We start from the raw sequence: 13,865 nt of genomic DNA on the forward strand, positions 1-13,865 counted from the left end.
GGCGGCGGGGGAGACGAGGAGAGGGGCGGCGGGGGAGACGAGGAGAGGGGCGGCGGGGGAGACGAGGAGAGGGGCGGCGGGGGAGACGAGGAGAGGGGCGGCGGGGGAGACGAGGAGAGGGGCGGCGGGGGAGACGAGGAGAGGGGCGGCGGGGGAGACGAGGAGAGGGGCGGCGGGGGAGACGAGGAGAGGGGCGGCGGGGGAGACGAGGAGAGGGGCGGCGGGGGAGACGAGGAGAGGGGCGGCGGGGGAGACGAGGAGAGGGGCGGCGGGGGAGACGAGGAGAGGGGCGGCGGGGGAGACGAGGAGAGGGGCGGCGGGGGAGACGAGGAGAGGGGCGGCGGGGGAGACGAGGAGAGGGGCGGCGGGGAGACGAGGAGAGGGGCGGCGGGGGAGACGAGGAGAGGGGCGGCGGGGGAGACGAGGAGAGGGGCGGCGGGGGAGACGAGGAGAGGGGCGGCGGGGGAGACGAGGAGAGGGGCGGCGGGGGAGACGAGGAGAGGGGCGGCGGGGGAGACGAGGAGAGGGGCGGCGGGGGAGACGAGGAGAGGGGCGGCGGGGGAGACGAGGAGAGGGGCGGCGGGGGAGACGAGGAGAGGGGCGGCGGGGGAGACGAGGAGAGGGGCGGCGGGGGAGACGAGGAGAGGGGGCGGGGGGAGACGAGGAGAGGGGGCGGGGGAGACGAGGAGAGGGGGGCGGGGGAGACGAGGAGAGGGGCGGCGGGGGAGACGAGGAGAGGGGACGGGGGAGACGAGGAGAGGGGACGGGGGAGACGAGGAGAGGGGACGGGGGAGACGAGGAGAGGGGACGGGGGAGACGAGGAGAGGGGACGGGGGAGACGAGGAGAGGGGACGGGGGAGACGAGGAGAGGGGACGGGGGAGACGAGGAGAGGGGACGGGGGAGACGAGGAGAGGGGACGGGGGAGACGAGGAGAGGGGACGGGGGAGACGAGGAGAGGGGACGGGGAGACGAGGAGAGGGGACGGGGGAGACGAGGAGAGGGGACGGGGGAGACGAGGAGAGGGGACGGGGGAGACGAGGAGAGGGGACGGGGGAGACGAGGAGAGGGGACGGGGGAGACGAGGAGAGGGGACGGGGGAGACGAGGAGAGGGGACGGGGGAGACGAGGAGAGGGGACGGGGGAGACGAGGAGAGGGGACGGGGGAGACGAGGAGAGGGGACGGGGGAGACGAGGAGAGGGGACGTGGGAGACGAGGAGAGGGGACGGGGGAGACGAGGAGAGGGGACGGGGGAGACGAGGAGAGGGGACGGGGGAGACGAGGAGAGGGGACGGGGGAGACGAGGAGAGGGGACGGGGGAGACGAGGAGAGGGGACGGGGGAGACGAGGAGAGGGGACGGGGGAGACGAGGAGAGGGGACGGGGGAGACGAGGAGAGGGGACGGGGGAGACGAGGAGAGGGGACGGGGGAGACGAGGAGAGGGGACGGGGGAGACGAGGAGAGGGGACGGGGGAGACGAGGAGAGGGGACGGGGGAGACGAGGAGAGGGGACGGGGGAGACGAGGAGAGGGGACGGGGAGACGAGGAGAGGGGACGGGGGAGACGAGGAGAGGGGACGGGGGAGACGAGGAGAGGGGACGGGGGAGACGAGGAGAGGGGACGGGGGAGACGAGGAGAGGGGACGGGGGAGACGAGGAGAGGGGACGGGGGAGACGAGGAGAGGGGACGGGGGAGACGAGGAGAGGGGACGGGGGAGACGAGGAGAGGGGACGGGGGAGACGAGGAGAGGGGACGGGGGAGACGAGGAGAGGGGACGGGGGAGACGAGGAGAGGGGACGGGGGAGACGAGGAGAGGGGACGGGGGAGACGAGGAGAGGGGACGGGGGAGACGAGGAGAGGGGACGGGGGAGACGAGGAGAGGGGACGGGGGAGACGAGGAGAGGGGACGGGGGAGACGAGGAGAGGGGACGGGGGAGACGAGGAGAGGGGACGGGGGAGACGAGGAGAGGGGACGGGGGAGACGAGGAGAGGGGACGGGGGAGACGAGGAGAGGGGACGGGGGAGACGAGGAGAGGGGACGGGGGAGACGAGGAGAGGGGACGGGGGAGACGAGGAGAGGGGACGGGGGAGACGAGGAGAGGGGACGGGGGAGACGAGGAGAGGGGACGGGGGAGACGAGGAGAGGGGACGGGGGAGACGAGGAGAGGGGACGGGGGAGACGAGGAGAGGGGACGGGGGAGACGAGGAGAGGGGACGGGGGAGACGAGGAGAGGGGACGGGGGAGACGAGGAGAGGGGACGGGGGAGACGAGGAGAGGGGACGGGGGAGACGAGGAGAGGGGACGGGGGAGACGAGGAGAGGGGACGGGGGAGACGAGGGGGAGAGGGGACGGGGGAGACGAGGAGAGGGGACGGGGAGACGAGGAGAGGGGACGGGGGAGACGAGGAGAGGGGACGGGGGAGACGAGGAGAGGGGACGGGGAGACGAGGAGAGGGGACGGGGGAGACGAGGAGAGGGGACGGGGGAGACGAGGAGAGGGGACGGGGGAGACGAGGAGAGGGGACGGGGGAGACGAGGAGAGGGGGGGGAGACGAGGAGAGGGGACGGGGGAGACGAGGAGAGGGGACGGGGGAGACGAGGAGAGGGGACGGGGGAGACGAGGAGAGGGGACGGGGAGACGAGGAGAGGGGACGGGGGAGACGAGGAGAGGGGACGGGGGAGACGAGGAGAGGGGACGGGGGAGACGAGGAGAGGGGACGGGGGGGGGGAGGAGAGGGGACGGGGGGGGGGGGGGGAGGAGAGGGGACGGGGGGGGGGGGGGGGGGGGGAGGAGAGGGGACGGGGGGGGGGGGGGGAGGAGAGGGGACGGGGGGGGGGGGGGGGGGGAGAGGGGACGGGGGGGGGGAGGAGAGGGGATGGGGGGGGGAGAGGAGAGGGGATGGGGGGGGAGGAGAGGGGACGGGGGGGGAGGAGAGGGGATGGGGGGGGGGGGAGGAGAGGGGATGGGGGGGGGGAGGAGAGGGTTTGGGGGGGGGGGAGGAGAGGGGATGGGGTGGGGGGAGGAGAGGGGGGGGGCGAGGAGAGGGGGGGGGGAGGAGAGGGGACGGGGGGGAGGAGAGGGGGGGGGAGGAGAGGGGAGGAGAGGGGACGGGGGGGGGGGAAGGAGGAGAGGGGACGGGGGGGGGGAGGAGGAGAGGGGACGGGGGGGGGAAGGAGGAGAGGGGACGGGGGGGGGGAGGAGAGGGGACGGGGGGGGAGGAGAGGGGACGGGGGGGGGGGGGGGAGGAGAGGGGACGGGGGGGGGGGGGTGAGGAGAGGGGGGGGGGGGAGAGGAGAGGGGACGGGGGGGGGGGGAGGAGAGGGGACGGGGGGGGGGGGGAGGAGAGGGGACGGGGGGACGGGGAGGAGAGGGGACGGGGGGGGGGAGGAGAGGGGACGGGGGGGGGAGGAGAGGGGACGGGGGGGGGGAGGAGAGGGGACGAGGGGGGGAGGAGAGGGGACGGGGGACGGGGGGGGGGGAGGGAGAGGGGACGGGGGGAGGAGAGGGGACGGGGGGGGGGGGGAAGGAGAAGGGACGGGGGGGGGGGAGGAGGAGAGGGGACGGGGGGGGGGGAGGAGAGGGACGGAGGGGGGGGGAGGAGAGGGGACGGAGGGGGGGGGGGGGGGAGGAGAGGGGACGGAGGGGGGGGGGGGGGGGAGGAGAGGGACGGGGGGGGGAGAGGGGACGGGGGGGGGGAGAGGGGAACTGGGAGGGGGGGAAGAGAGGGGACGGGGGGGGGGAGGAGAGGGGACGGGGGGGGGGGGGGGAGGAGAGGGGACGGGGGGGGGGGGGGGGGGGAGGAGAGGGGACGGGGGGGGGGGGGGGAGGAGAGGGGACGGGGGGGGGGGGGGGGGAGGAGAGGGGACGGGGGGGGGGGGGGGGAGGAGAGGGGACGGGGGGGGGGGGGAGAGGAGAGGGGACGGGGGTGGGGGGTGAGGAGAGGGGGGGGAGGGGGGTGAGGAGAGGGGGGGGGAGGAGAGGGGACGGGGGGGGGGGGAGGAGAGGGGACGGGGGGGGGGGGAGGAGGGGGGACGGGGGGGGGGGGAGGAGAGGGGACGGGGGGGGGGGGAGGAGAGGGGACGGGGGGGGGGGGGGAGGAGAGGGGACGGGGGGGGGGGAGGAGAGGGGACGGGGGGGGGGGGAGGAGAGGGGACGGGGGGGGGGGAAGGAGAGGGGGACGGGGGGGGGGGGGGGAAGGAGAGGGGACGGGGGGGGGAGGAGAGGGACGGGGGGGGGGGGGGGGGAGGAGAGGGGACGGGGGGGGGAGGAGAGGGGACGGGGGGGGGGGGGGAAGGAGAAGGGACGGGGGGGGGAGGAGGAGAGGGGACGGGGGGGGGGGAGGAGAGGGGACGGGGGGGGGGGGAGGAGAGGGGACGGGGGGGGGGAGGAGAGGGGACGGGGGGGGGAGGAGAGGGGACGGGGGGGGGAGGAGAGGGGACGGGGGGGGGGGGGGAAGGAGAAGGGACGGGGGGGGGGGGAAGGAGAAGGGACGGGGGGGGGAGGAGGAGAGGGGACGGGGGGGGGAGGAGAGGGGACGGGGGGGGGGGGGGAGGAGAGGGGACGGGGGGGGGGGGAGGAGAGGGGACGGGGGGGGGGGGGAGGAGAGGGGAGGGGGGGGGGGGGGGGGGGAGGGAGAGGGGACGGGGGGGGGGGGGGGGAGAGGGGACGGGGGGGGGGGGAGGAGAGGGGATGGGGGGGGAGGAGAGGGGACGGGGGGGAGGAGAGGGGATGGGGGGGGGGGGGAGGAGAGGGGATGGGGGGGGGGGAGGAGGAGAGGGGATGGGGGGGGGAGGAGAGGGGATGGGGTGGGGGGAGGAGAGGGGGGGGCGAGGAGAGGGGGGGGGGGAGGAGAGGGGACGGGGGGGGGAGGAGAGGGGGAGGAGAGGGGACGGGGGGGGGAAGGAGGAGAGGGGACGGGGGGGGGGAAGGAGGAGAGGGGACGGGGGGGGGGAGGAGAGGGGACGGGGGGGGGAGGAGAGGGGACGGGGGGGGGAGGAGAGGGGACGGGGGGGGGAGGAGAGGGGACGGGGGGGGGAGGAGAGGGGACGGGGGGGGGGGGGGGTGAGGAGAGGGGGGGGGGAGAGGAGAGGGGACGGGGGGGGGGAGGAGAGGGGACGGGGGGGGGAGGAGAGGGGACGGGGGGGGGGGGAGGAGAGGGGACGGGGAGGAGAGGGGACGGGGGGGGGGAGGAGAGGGGACGGGGGGGGGGAGGAGAGGGGACGGGGGGGGGAGGAGAGGGGACGGGGGGGGGGAGGAGAGGGGACGGGGGGGGGGGAGGGAGAGGGGACGGGGGGGGGGAGGAGAGGGGACGGGGGGGGGGAGGAGAGGGGACGGGGGGGGGAGGAGAGGGGACGGGGGGGGGGGAGGAGAGGGGACGGGGGGGGGGAGGAGAGGGGACGGGGGGGGGGGAGGAGAGGGGACGGGGGGGGGGGGGGAGGAGAGGGGACGGGGGGAGGAGAGGGGACGGGGGGGGGGGGGGAAGGAGAAGGGACGGGGGGGGGGGGGAGGAGGAGAGGGGACGGGGGGGGGGGAAGGAGAGGGGACGGGGGGGGGGGAGAGGGGACTGGGGAGGGGGGGGAAGAGAGGGGACGGGGGGGGGGGAGGAGAGGGGACGGGGGGGGGGGGGGGAGGAGAGGGGACGGGGGGGGGGGGGGGGGAGAGGAGAGGGGACGGGGGTGGGGGGGTGAGGAGAGGGGGGGGGAGGGGGGGTGAGGAGAGGGGGGGGGAGGAGAGGGGACGGGGGGGGGGGGGAGGAGAGGGGACGGGGGGGGGAGGAGGGGGGACGGGGGGGGGGGGGAGGAGAGGGGACGGGGGGGGGGAGGAGAGGGGACGGGGGGGGGGGGGAGAGAGGGGACGGGGGGGGGGGGGAAGGAGAGGGGACGGGGGGGGGGGGGAAGGAGAGGGGACGGGGGGGGGGGGGAAGGAGAGGGGACGGGGGGGGGAAGGAGAGGGGACGGGGGGGGGGAGGAGAGGGGACGGGGGGGGGGGGGGGGGAGGAGAGGGGACGGGGGGAGGAGAGGGGACGGGGGGGGGGGGGAAGGAGAAGGGACGGGGGGGGGGAGGAGGAGAGGGGACGGGGGGGGGGGAGGAGAGGGGACGGGGGGGGGGGGAGGAGAGGGGACGGGGGGGGGGGAGGAGAGGGGACGGGGGGGGGGAGGAGAGGGGGACGGGGGGGGGAGGAGAGGGGACGGGGGGGGGGGGGAAGGAGAAGGGACGGGGGGGGGGGGGAAGGAGAAGGGACGGGGGGGGGGGGAGGAGGAGAGGGGACGGGGGGGGGAGGAGAGGGGACGGGGGGGGGGGGGGGAGGAGAGGGGACGGGGGGGGGGGGAGGAGAGGGGACGGGGGGGGGGGGGGGAGGAGAGGGGACGGGGGGGGGGGGGGGGGAGGAGAGGGGACGGGGGGGGGGAGGAGAGGGGACGGGGGGGGGGGAAGGAGAGGGGACGGGGGGGGGGAAGGAGAGGGGACGGGGGGGGGAAGGAGAGGGGACGGGGGGGGGAAGGAGAGGGGACGGGGGGGGGAAGGAGAGGGGACGGGGGGGGGGGAAGGAGAGGGGACGGGGGGGGGGGGAAGGGAGAGGGGACGGGGGGGGGGAAGGAGAGGGGACGGGGGGGGGGGAAGGAGAGGGGACGGGGGGGGGGGGAAGGAGAGGGGACGGGGGGGGGGGGAAGGAGAGGGGACGGGGGGGGGGGAAGGAGAGGGGACGGGGGGGGGGGGAAGGAGAGGGGACGGGGGGGGGGGGGAAGGAGAGGGGACGGGGGGGGGGGGGGGGGGGAAGGAGAGGGGGACGGGGGGGGGGGGGGGAAGGAGAGGGGACGGGGGGGGGGGGGGGAAGGAGAGGGGACGGGGGGGGGGGGGGGGAAGGAGAGGGGACGGGGGGGGGGGGGGAAGGAGAGGGGGACGGGGGGGGGGGGGGGAAGGAGAGGGGACGGGGGGGGGGGGAAGGAGAGGGGACGGGGGGGGGGGGGGGGGAAGGAGAGGGGACGGGGGAAGGAGAGGGGACGGGGGGGGGGGGGAAGGAGAGGGGACGGGGGGGGGGGAAGGAGAGGGGACGGGGGGGGGGGAGGAGAGGACGGGGGGGGGGGGGGAAGAGAGGGGGGACGGGGGGGGGGAGGAGAGGGGACGGGGGGGGGGGAGGAGAGGGGACGGGGGGGGGGGGGGAGGAGAGGGGACGGGGGGGGGGGAGGAGAGGGGACGGGGGGGGGGGGAGGAGAGGGGACGGGGGGGGGGGGAGGAGAGGGGACGGGGGGGGGGGGAGGAGAGGGGACGGGGGGGGGGGGGGAGGAGAGGGGACGGGGGGGGGGGGGAGGAGAGGGGACGGGGGGGGGGGGGGAGGAGAGGGGACGGGGGGGGGGGGAGGAGGAGAGGGGACGGGGGGGGGGGAGGAGAGGGGACGGGGGGGGAAGGGGAGGAGGGGACGGGGGGGGGAAGGGGAGAGAGGGACGGGGGGGAAGGGGAGAGGGGACGGGGGGGGGAGGAGAGGGGACGGGGGGGGGGGGAAGGAGAGGGGACGGGGGGGGGGAGGAGAGGGGACGGGGGGGGGGGGGAGGAGAGGGGACGGGGGGGGGGGAGGAGAGGGGACGGGGGGGGGGGGAGGAGAGGGGACGGGGGGGGGGGGGGGAGGAGAGGGGACGGGGGGGGGGGGGGAGGAGAGGGGACGGGGGGGGGGGAAGGAGAGGGGACGGGGGGGGGGGGGAAGGAGAGGGGACGGGGGGGGGGGGGGGAAGGAGAGGGGACGGGGGGGGGGGGGAAGGAGAGGGGACGGGGGGGGGGGGGAAGGAGAGGGGACGGGGGGGGGGGGAAGGAGAGGGGACGGGGGGAAGGAGAGGGGACGGGGGGGGGGGGGGAAGGAGAGGGGACGGGGGGGGGGAGAAGGAGAGGGGACGGGGGGGGGGGGGAAGGAGAGGGGACGGGGGGGGGGAAGGAGAGGGGACGGGGGGGGGAAGGAGAGGGGACGGGGGGGGGGAAGGAGAGGGGACGGGGGGGGGGGGGGGAAGGAGAGGGGACGGGGGGGGGGGAGGAGAGGGGACGGGGGGGGGGGGGGGGAGGAGAGGGGACGGGGGGGGAGGAGAGGGGACGGGGGGGAAGGAGAGGGGACGGGGGGGGAAGGAGAGGGGACGGGGGGGGAAGGAGAGGGGACGGGGGGGGGGAAGGAGAGGGGACGGGGGGGGGGAAGGAGAGGGGAGAGGAGAGGGGGGGGGGAGGAGAGGGGAAGGGGGGGGAGGAGAGGGGAAGGAGAGGGGGGGGGGGGAAGGAGAGGGGGGGGGGGGGAGGAGAGGGGACCGGGGGGGGGGGGGGGGGAAGGAGAGGGGACGGGGGGAGGAGAGGGGACGGGGGGACGGAGAGGGGACGGGGGGGGGACGGGGACGGAGAGGGGACGGGGGACGGAGAGGGGACGGAGAGGGGACGGGGGGGGGACGGGGGGGGGACGGGGGGGGGGGGGAAGGAGAGGGACGTTGGGGGGGGGGAAGGAGAGGGGACGGGGACGGGGGGGAAGGAGAGGGGACGGGGGGGGGGGAAGGAGAGGGGACGGGGGGGGGGGAAGGAGAGGGGACGGGGGGGGGGGGAAGGAGAGGGGACGGGGGGGGGGGGAAGGAGAGGGGACGGGGGGGGGGGGGAAGGAGAGGGGACGGGGGGGGGGGGGGAAGGAGAGGGGACGGGGGGGGGGGGGGAAGGAGAGGGGACGGGGGGGGGGGGGGAGGAGAGGGGGACGGGGGGGGGGGGGGGAAGGAGAGGGGACGGGGGGGGGGGGGGGAAGGAGAGGGGACGGGGGGGGAAGGAGAGGGGACGGGGGGGGAAGGAGAGGGGACACGGGGGGGGAAGGAGAGGGGACGGGGGGGGGAAGGAGAGGGGACGGGGGGGGGAAGGAGAGGGGACGGGGGGGGGGAGGAGAGGGGACGGGGGGGGGGAGGAGAGGGGACGGGGGGGGGGAGGAGAGGGGACGGGGGGGGGGGAGGAGAGGGGACGGGGGGGGGGAGGAGAGGGGACGGGGGGGGGGGGAGGAGAGGGGACGGGGGGGGGAGGAGAGGGGACGGGGGGGGGGAGGAGAGGGGACGGGGGGGGGGGGAGGAGAGGGGACGGGGGGGGGGGGAGGAGAGGGGACAGGGGGGGGGGGGGGAAGGAGAGGGGACGGGTGGGGGGGGGAAGGAGAGGGGACGGGTGGGGGGGGGAAGGAGAGGGGACGGGTGGGGGGGGAGGAGAGGGGACGGGGGGGGGGGGAGGAGAGGGGACGGGGGGGGGGAGGAGAGGGGACGGGGAGGAGAGGGGACGGGGGGGGGGAGGAGAGGGGACGGGGGGGGGGAGGAGAGGGGACGGGGGGGGGGAGGAGAGGGGACGGGGGGGGGGAGGAGAGGGGACGGGGGGGGGGGGAGGAGAGGGGACGGGGGGGGGGGGAGGAGAGGGGACGGGGGGGGGGAGGAGAGAGGACGGGGGGGGGGGGAGGAGAGGGGACGGGGGGGGGGGGGGGAGGAGAGGGGACGGGGGGGGGGGGGGAGGAGAGGGGGGGGGGGGGGGGAGGAGAGGGGACGGGGGGGGAGGAGAGGGGACGGGGGGGGAGGAGAGGGGACGGGGGGGGAGGAGAGGGGACGGGGGGGGAGGAGAGGGGACGGGGGGGGAGGAGAGGGGACGGGGGGGGAGGAGAGGGGACGGGGGGGGAGGAGAGGGGACGGGACGGGACGGGGGGGGGGAAGGAGAGGGGACGGGGGGGGGACGGGGGAAGGAGAGGGGACGGGGGGGGGGGGGGGGAAGGAGAGGGGACGGGGGGGGGGGGGGGGGAAGGAGAGGGGACGGGGGGGGGGGGGGAAGGAGAGGGGACGGGGGGGGGGGGGGGAAGGAGAGGGGACGGGGGGGGGGGGGGAAGGAGAGGGGACGGGGGGGGGGGGGAAGGAGAGGGGACGGGGGGGGGGGGGGGGAAGGAGAGGGGACGGGGGGGGGGGGGGGGAAGGAGAGGGGACGGGGGGGGGGGGGGGGAAGGAGAGGGGACGGGGGGGGGGGGGGGGAAGGAGAGGGGACGGGGGGGGGGGGGGAAGGAGAGGGGACGGGGGGGGGGGGGGGGAAGGAGAGGGGACGGGGGGGGGGGGGGGGAAGGAGAGGGGACGGGGGGGGGGGGGGGGGAAGGAGAGGGGACGGGACGGGGGGGAGAGGGGACGGGACGGGGGGGGGGGGGGGGGGAAAGGAGAGGGGACGGGACGGGGGGGGAGGAGAGGAGAGGGGACGGGGGGGTGGGTGGAGGAGATGGGGGGGTGGGTGGAGGAGATGGGGGCGGGGGGGGGTGGGTGGAGGAGATGGGGGCGGGGGAGATGGGGGTGGGGTGGGGGCGGGGGAGATGGGGGTGGGGTGGGGGCGGGGGAGATGGGGGTGGGGTGGGGGCGGGGGAGATGGGGGCGGGGGAGATGGGGGAGATGGGGGCGGGGGAGATGGGGGTGATGGCGGGGGTGGAGGAGATGGGGGTGGAGGTGGAGGAGAGAGGAGATTGGTGGGGGGATGGAGAGGGAAGATTGCGGGGGGATTGAGAGAGCAGAAGTTCTGGGACAAGGAGACATATTATTTATAATCAAAGCTCGGCCATTCATGTCAGGAAACACGATGCAAAGGATGGTAAAAGTGTGGAAGTCCCGCAAAAGGTAGATGCTAGCTCAATTAATAATTTTAAATGAGACTTAGCCAAAGTTATAAAAGGATATGGAATTGCGGCAGTTGGATTGAGTTAAATGCAGATCTCATTCACTGGCACAACTGGCCAAGAACTGAATGGCCTTCTCGTGTCCCTATCCAACACATTATTTTTTAACCTCCATCCCTTTCTCAGATATCCCCTATTCCTACATTAATTTTCCCCTCATAACATTCCCTCCCCATCAGTCCGGATTACTTTTGCCTTCCACTATCTTCTCTCGTTTTATTTTCCCCGCTGTTGTCTCTCTCACCCGTGCTCTACCCGTACTTTCTGTTGTAGTTACTCTGGTGCTCTCCACCACAACAACCGCCAACCATCAGTTTTTTATACCCCTCCCTGTTCGTCTTTTTCGCAATCTGTTTTTTGGGGGGTACTTTTTAAAATATCCGCTGTTTTTTAAAATGTTCTCAGGCTCCCTGACTCCCAAAGATATAGCTTATTTTCTCTGCGGTTTTTTTTCCCCGTTCACTACAAAATGGCGCCGACTCCGGCCGCGAATATAACCAACTCCCGAGTCCAGTGTCAGCCGCGACATGGCGGCTCCGTATTGTTTTCAATATCAGCATGAACCTGGCCGGAAGCGTCTTTCCCTCCCACATTAAACCCGATACCCGCTACAATCGTTCCAGCGACCCTTTCCCCTCAGTTTCTACTCCATTTCATTTCGCCATTCTCTTCCCGCTTTCTTACCTCGAGCAGCACGTCTTTCCGACCAAACTTGTGCGCACGCGCAGCTCGCTTAGACCGCCGCGACGAACCGTTTCCACAGAGCAGCCTGCGCCCCCTCAGTCGAGGCTCGGACAAACAGGCTTCAGCGCAGCATTGTGCGCGTGCGTTTCTCACTCACGCTGGCGATATACTGCCTTGATGAAAAACAATCTACGCATGCGCTGCTCCGGTGAGCATCCCAAAATGAGCCGTCGCCAGTTTGGCAGATTTTCGTGCCGGATAACATGTCATTTCTTGTTGCTAGGTGTTTGTGTTGGCTTTGGGGTACTTTCGGGAATTGCAGGTTTCAAATTGTGAATCTTAGCATTTTTAATCAAAAAGAGATCCGAGAATTACATTGTTTGCCAATTCATGTATTTTTCTTCCACTTGTTTAGTATGAAAATGTAAGTGTTTTATTATCCCAACAATCAATTTATTGCTGCTTTTAAAGTATATTTTTTGTTGCCATTAACCCACATGCTTTCCCCTAAATTCATAAGATTGTGCATTTCAGCTTCACTAAAGTACTTGAGCCCATTAACCATGCAGGGCTGAGGGCAAGAGCATCCAGGAGGGCGCTGAGCACCTCGAATCTCGTCGCCGAGAGCGTGCAGAAAACAAGCACACGCAGCGGAAGGAGCGTGTGGCAAACTAGACTCCCCACCCACCCTTTCCTTCAACGCCCATTCCGCCTGTGACGGAGACTATAATTCCCGTATTGGACTGTAGAGTCACCTGAGAACTCACTTTGAGTGGAAGCAAGTCTTCCTCGATTTCAAGGGACTGCCTATGATGATGATGCTGAGGGGGATACAGTAAAGCATTATTTTAGATGCTGTTTTTTGAAAAAGATCACTCCAAGTTCCTACCAAAAAAAAACACCAAGAGATAAAGTAACATTACAAATAAGAACATAAGAAATAGGAGAAGGAGTAGGCCTGCTCTGCCATTCAATACAATCATGGCTGATCTGATCATGGACTCAGCTCCACTTCCCCGCCCCCTCCCCATAACCCCTTATCCCCTTATCGTTTAAGAAACTGTCTACTGCTGTCTTAAATTTATTTAATGTCCCAGCTTCCACAGCTTTCTGAGGCAGTGAATTCCACAGATTTACAACACTCTGAGAGAAGAAATTTCTCCTCATCTCAGTTTTAAATAGACGTCCCCTTATTCTAAGATTGTGCCCTCTAGTTCTAGTCTCCCTCATCAGTGGAAACATCCTCTCTGCATCCACCTTGTCAAGCCCCCTCATAATCTTATACGTTTCGATAAGATCACCTCTCATTCTTCTGAGTTGCAATGAGTAGAGGCCCAACCTACTCAACCTTTCCTCATAAGTCAACCCCCTCATCTCCGGAATCAACCTAGTGAACCTTCTCTGAACTGCCTCCAAAGCAAGTATATCTTCTTAATCATTTTTTTAGTCATTCTTTGCTGGCTTTTAAAAGCTTCCCAATCTTCTGTCCTCCCACTAGTTTTGGCCACTTTGTATGCCCTTGTTTTTAATTGGATAACGTCCGTTATTTCTTTAGTTAACCACGAATAGCTATCTGTTCTCTTACACCCTTTCCTCCTCATTGGAATATATTTTTCTTGAGAGTTGTGAAATATCTCCTTAAATGTGCACCACTGTCCATCAACCGTCCTACACTTTAATCTATTTTCACAGTCCACTTTAGCCAACTCTGCCCTCATACCTTCATCGTCTCCTTTATTTAAGTTTAGTAGGCTAGTTAGAGATCCAACTTTCTCACCCTCCATCTGAATTTGAAATTCAATCATGCTATGATCACTCATTCCGAGAGGATCCTTTACTAGGAGATTGTTTATTAATCCTGTCTCATTATATAGGACCAGATCTAAGATAGCCTGCCCCCTGGTTGTTTCTGTTACATACTGCTCAAGGAATCCATCCTTTTGCACTCTATGAACGCTTCCTCAAGGCTACCCTGACCAATTTGATTTGTCCAATCAATATGGAGGTTAAAATCATCCATGATTATTGCTGTTCCCTTTTTACAAGCCCCCACTATTTCCTGGTTTATGCTTCGTTGTGTTGTGTTTGAGTCAGTCACGTTAAAACTGAATATAATGCGATAATTAAGAAATTATACTTATCAAAGAAAGACTTTATGTCGTGCCCTAAGTGAGAAATATCTTAAAGTCAGTTCACAAATAATGAATTCATTTGAAATATAAAGAAATGTGTAGATAAACGTAGCAACTGTTTGGCAGAGAGCAAAATCCCATAAGCAGCAATGAGATGAATGATCAATTGATCTTATTTTGGTCATGTTGATTGAAGGAGGAATGTTGGCCAGGACAATTCCCTGCTGTTCTTCAAATATTTTTGTTTATTCATTCACGGCATGTGCTTGTGCTAATAGTCCATAATGTAGGACAAGCAAATCAAGGCTTCATACCTGAACTTCATCCCTATCAGAAAATATGGCAAGTTTTAGAGTCCTTTGGCCTGTTTT

The 13,865-nt window shown here is 70.3% G+C and overlaps 1 protein-coding gene across 4 annotated transcripts in view; it reads right to left on the bottom strand.

Moving 5' to 3' along the window:
• Positions 1 to 11,456, bottom strand: part of LOC139262959 (matrin-3-like) — a 74,143-nt gene extending 62,687 nt beyond the window's left edge. For 3 of the 4 annotated variants that reach the window (XM_070878343.1, XM_070878340.1, XM_070878339.1), the window contains exon 1: positions 11,363 to 11,455. The gene's annotated coding sequence lies outside the window, so the exon portion shown is untranslated. Of the gene's footprint in view, positions 1 to 11,362 lie in introns of all 4 variants that reach the window. The other variant, XM_070878341.1, reaches the window with a different exon arrangement.
• Positions 11,457 to 13,865: the final 2,409 nt, after the last annotated feature.

Source organism: Pristiophorus japonicus, chromosome 4, assembly GCF_044704955.1.
Source record: "Pristiophorus japonicus isolate sPriJap1 chromosome 4, sPriJap1.hap1, whole genome shotgun sequence".
Classification (NCBI taxonomy): Eukaryota; Metazoa; Chordata; class Chondrichthyes; family Pristiophoridae; genus Pristiophorus; species Pristiophorus japonicus.